The following is a 6,000-nucleotide window of genomic DNA, read 5'->3' as shown; positions in this document are numbered from 1 at the left end:
TTATTTTTCCAGACTTGCCAAAAATAAATCTAATTTTGCTTCATAAATCCTTGTTTTTCCTTCCAACTCATTTGTATACCTGTTTGTTCCTGTCAGTGACTGATTAGGGATCAGCTTGAACTGATCTCATTTCCAGCACTGATGTTTGGACTCAGCAGCTTCCCCTCTTTGCGGATATTTGCTGTCGCATTTCCCCCTGCAGGGGTTTTAGTCTTTTGTTTTCCTTTACGTTTTCCTTTCCTTTTGCAACCTCAACATTTACTGTAGATTGCTTTTTGGGTGAGGCTCTCTCTGTGTCATACTCCAGATGGCACCAAGTTGTAAAATGCCAAAGAATTGACTGGATTATGATATGGTTTGATCCTGTCACATGTGAGCTGTCTCCAGTGTTGCAGCAGGTGCCTAAGGTGTGTGCAGGAATTGCTGCACTCCAGTCCCATTCCCACCTGGCAATGACAGCTGTTGGCATTACAGTTACTCCTCAACGTCTCTACCAATGAAGAACAGCTCTGAAAAGCTGGAGGCATTTCAAGGAGGGAGGATGAACTGAACAGTGGATCCCACGGTGGGCTGGATGGGTTTCTCTCGGTCCACATGTCAGCCTGGGACAATCATGTCTGTCTGCAGTAAACTGAAAAGCATGATTGTGTTGAGAGGCACATGAGCTCAGCATAAGGTGATAAGGATCATCTTCCCTCCTGGCAGGCACATACAGTTCTTGGGCAGGAGACAGAGAAACAACCACACAGTTTGCACTGCCTGAGAGGGGCTTTTCTAACAGAGAAGAAGGGGGGCTGTGGTCTTCAGGGCAGCCAGGACAAGGGTGAGAGACTCATAAATCTTGACTCCATGTTTCAGAAGGTTGGTTTATTATATTATGATATATATAATATTAAACAGACCACACTAAAACTATACTAAAAGAACAGAGAGAAAGATGCATCAGAAGGCGAGACAGGAATAGAAAGGAATGAATAACAAAGGCTTGTGATGCCCAGAGAGTCTGACCCAGCTGCATCCTTGATTGGTCACTAAGTAGAAACATCTCACATTGACCAATCAAGGAAGCACCTATTGCATTCCACACCAGCAGATAACAATTTGTTTACATTTGTTCTTGAGGCCCACTCAGCTTCTCAGGAAAAGAAAATCCTGACAAAAGGATTTTCATAAAATATCATAATTACAGGGGGAGGAAAGAGGGGTGGATTGTTTTCACACTGTTTGAAATGAAAACTGCTTTGATACAATTTCTCTGCCAAGTTCACACCAGGTAAAAATCGGGTATCATGTACTTACACCAAGAAGTTATTTTCAAGCATTATGTTTGCTGCATAGAATGTATTTCATTTTTAAATACTGACAGTACTTCAAAGATATTCCTTTGTCTGTACCATTACAGAAGTAGGTTGCCCATATGAAATAAGGCCCAAACTTGTTGCTGTTTGTGTGCTTCATACTAATATGCTGCAAGAAGCGATGATCATAGTTCAGCTAGAACATCTGTCTCTGAGTCAGTAATTGCTGAGTGTCCCTGCACTGAATTTAGGGGACATTGGGGTTGCTGAATGTGCTGTTCTTGTATGAAATATGAAACAAAAATTCTAGTCACTTGTTGGCCATTAAACAACTGATGACAACTTTCATCAAAGACTCATAATAGCTTTGCTCCTCTAACTGTGCCAGGTAATTACATTCTCTCTACCTAAATGAACTTTCAATTACGTAGAGTATCTTTCTCCTCTAAACTGTTTAGAAATAATGTTACGCACCATTAAATGATTTCCCCTGTCCCACCTCAGAGGTGGTTCAATTTCAGCACAAGACAAGGAGACCCAGGTCCACATGAGGATGCTCCCCTCAAGCTCTGGCCTGCCCTCAATTCAGCTGGCTGCTGTGCTCTCAGGCACCACCGTAGCCTCATCCATCCTGTGCAACCCCAGCTGCTGCGAGGAAGAGGCCCCGCTGGAATTTGCTCATCACTCTCCCCTCTGAGTGCCTGCAGAGGAGTGCAGCCTCCTTGCAGCGGCAGGCAGAGCTCCAGGCAGGCGGAAGGCAGTATGGGACAATGGCATTTGGCACAGCTGAACTGAAGGATATGAACTGGGGCTTTCTACAGCCTCAGTTTTGAATTTAATAATTCAGCAACTCAGTTCAGGCACAAATCTGTCTACCTGCATTGCAGGAGAGGAAGGGTCATGTTACAAGAACACAGGTACATCTGAATAAAAAATTAGGCCCTCCCAGCCAGCATTATAGCCATTTACAGCTGAAGAGGAATGTTTATCTCCTGAGCAGTGTAATCTACATCTATCTAGTGAAAACTTGTTATCTAACAGACTTCCACATTCAGCCTAGAAAAAAAAAACCTCATGTACTCATTTGCTAAGGGAGAACACAGAAGAAAGAATCAAGAAATATGATCTCTTTGCTAACATCCCCTGACATAATAGTACAAAGAAACTTCCATGTTTGTTCCAAATGACCATTTCACAGAGAAATAAAGAATTCTTTTTTTTTTTTAATTACCAATGACCATTCCTCACTCAAAAAGGCTTTGAGGCAGATACAAATTGCTAGAGAATCTGCAATATACTGCACTCTGCAAGTAGAAGTCCTCACTTCTGTGCACCCGCAGCCATTCCTGCTCAGCAGCTTGCTTCCCGCTGTGCCGTTTTGCCTGCAGATTTAGAGCTCCCAACATTTTTACCTCAGATGACCTCAGCCCAGCTTAGACAGCATCCTCCAGATCTGACCCCAATGCAGACCTCACTAAAGGAAAGGGTCTGCTCAGTGTCACTGGGATAATAAGACAAATACCCTTAAAGCCTGTAGCTCTGATCCCCTGGCGATCTGCTTTCAGTAATCAGATTCTGGAAAGCTGTTACTGTAAGTCAAGTCGGACTGTTGAGAGTAAGAAGTGAGTTGTTGTGAGGCTAACAAACTGAACTAGCCACAGAGACTGGTAATAAATGCCCCCTCAAGCCATGTTTTGGAAGAGGCAAATGCTTATCAGAACTATACTGAACTCATGAGAAAGAGAAAAATATCCCAAAGCACTTTGAAGTCCTTTATCTTTTTTTTTTTTTTGGACATAGCAAAAGGACATTCAGAGCCACTAAGAACCTTGGGCATGAGGCTAGTTTACGACAGTTACCTCACAAATTCTGCTGTATCTTTTCATGGCTATGAATTTTCATATAATACTGAAATTCTAAATTCCTACAGCCTACTGTTGTTTCTCGGTTCATTTTGGGGGATTTACTTTTGCCACCTGATAAGAAATAATAAACTGGCTTGCTTTTTTATCTACAACAAAAATCCTGAAATAAAGGATATATTATAGGATTGTGAATTTGGTGTGGTCTAAATTACAATTCTTTTTTTCTAGAGTTCACAAAATGGGGAAGAATCTATGAGGCTGGAGAGGAGGGGAAAAAAAGACTGATACCACTACATCTAATTTAATAAAGTGAGGGGACAGAATAAGGAGATTTTAAAACCAGTGTTGGAGTGCACGGAGTGATGTACTGTGGAGAAGATTTATAGTTTGATCTAAGTTCCACAGAGATATGAGCAAACCATATTTTGGCATCATCAGGAAAACAAACAGTTGGATACCTCAACTAGAGGTCCCATCAACTTTACTTTCAGATCCAGTCCTTATTTTTCCTTAGCATGATCCTTCCTATAACCCTGAACTGGAATTTTTGATATGGAAGTACATACTTTGAGTCTTTTTTTCCCATTCACAACACAAAACACAGCACTTGGAACTGACTGCAGTGTAAAAAAATACAGTGAGAGAGAGGAATTAGACCACTCATCACAGCAGAAATGTAACTATTTGCCACATGTACATGCTCTTCAGATTTCCATACTGCTTCTTGCTGCTTTAACTGATGGGCATAAATTAGTTCAAATATCCATACCATCCTCATTGAGAAAAGCAGAGAGGAAAGAGAGCCCTGCTTTGAGCTGCTGCCACTTAAAAAACCAAAACCAAAGCAAAGCAGAGCAAATCAACAACCCAACAACAAAAAACACCGAAGCTCACAAGAAAAACAAAACCCTGCATGTGCATTATTGCCAGCTGGGAGTTACCATCAGTGATGAAACAGATACTAACACACACTACGAGGTCTCTACAGATCACTCCCTGTAAGCCCTGCCCTGCTGAATCTATTGCCCTTGCTTTCTGTCACACTTACCCCCCATGCCCTAGACACATTCTCTCTCCTGTTGTCAAAATTTTCTTTTTTTTTGTTTCTCCATGAAAAAGGAAGAATTAGCAGTATAACTCCACTGCAGCAGGCTAAAGGGTAGCATCAGATATGGCAGAGAAGCTGAGGAAGACAGCAGAAAGAGTGCTGAAGAGTAAAATAACATTTTTAACATTGAAGAATGTTAGAAATGAATTGTGTAGGCATAAATTTAACTATAACTTGCTTACAGCTTAGCATGAGTGGGTCCTGCTCAAAAATTAGCATGGGTGCACTCTAAATGAACTCTGTTTGCTAACATGAATGGCTAAGCAGAGGATAAACAAAGACTGGTTATCTTCAAATAAGGACTGAGACCCTAGAGGGCCCCAAGGCTGGCCCAAGCTGTAAGAGCTGCCCACCTCTGCATGGAGAAAGACTTCAGTGAGGGGTTTGGTGGACCCCACAAATTGCCAGTAGACCCAGAGGAGCAGGGTAGATGAAGATCTGGTATATAGATAGTGAGGGTATGAAGGACCAGGGATTCCTTGGTCCAGGATCCCTCTCCAGAGACACACAGATCGAGCATCCATCAGGGGCAGCTGAAGCAAGAAAAGGCATGGACAGGAATGATAGCATTGGAGCCCATAGCTAGGGGACATTGCTTTGGAATACTGTCTATGCCAGGACAAGGACAGGATCTGGTGAAAAACCAAAAACAAGGGCAAGAGCAGCAGGCTGAAAGTGGTGTGTACCAGGGCTTATAGCCACAAGAATACATTTCATCGAGAACTTTAAACTGGAGCCTGGATCCCCAAACCTCCGTATTTGTGTTTTTAGCACTTTGTTCTGAATCCTGCAAAGGCTGAAGTGTCTTTCTTGGGTATCTGTGACATAGCAGACCTATAAAAAAGGTAAAAGCCCACTATTGCTCCTGTTTACTCAGGTAGCTTAAATAGGAACATCTCTGCTCTAGATTTGGGATACCACTTTGCTAGGGGCCTAGCTGGAAGCCCCTGTGATATGTGTTGGAATATATCTAGGGTTTCACCTTTTAGGCAGAGATATAAAAATATACCTGGGAAAAAAGTGTCAAAATCAGGACCCGACCATTTTTATTTAAAACTGATGAAAACTGACACCCAAGAATTGAATGATCTTTAGCTGAAAATCTAGTTTCTGTTTGGATATACCACAATATGGCATCTTATATCAGGTTCCAATTATACCCAACAAATTCTGAATTCTCTTTGGCCAAGTGGCACATCATTCCCAAAGCACCACAGAAGAGTCTGATCTCTGTTCCTCCATACTGGTGATAAAAGCCATAGGCCTCATGAGAAACAAAGTGTGTTCAGGCACTTTAACTACAGGGGCGAATGGAAGAGTAAAGCATGTGTAACTAATTATTAATTTGCCTTGCTTATGCCCAGATTGGGATATCTGGATCCTGACTGGCCCTGACAAGTAATTTTGACTGCAAGTTAACCCAATGAGAGACACCTTCCCAACACAAAAAGGATACTGACAGAGGAGCTCTGTGCATCTTGTTTAGGATATTCCGGATGCACAGCTGACAAATGAGACGTGTGCCACATTGCTGCAAACTCTAGAGTATTACTTTAAAATTCTAATGAAGGTAGCTTTAAGCAAAGGTGCTGCTCTGTGCAGGGTAGCTTGAAGCAGAGGCTACCCTGAGCACAGGTTCAGAGGTTCTTTTGCAGAGAACCTCTTTAGCAGAGGTTCTTTTGTCAGTTCTGTTGGGTGGAAAGCCATTCCTAGGAATCACAAACCAGGC

The sequence above is a fragment of the Motacilla alba genome, chromosome 3 (assembly GCF_015832195.1).
Source record: "Motacilla alba alba isolate MOTALB_02 chromosome 3, Motacilla_alba_V1.0_pri, whole genome shotgun sequence".
In the NCBI taxonomy this organism is placed as follows: domain Eukaryota; kingdom Metazoa; phylum Chordata; class Aves; order Passeriformes; family Motacillidae; genus Motacilla; species Motacilla alba.
Note: the sequence above shows the minus strand (reverse complement) of the source record.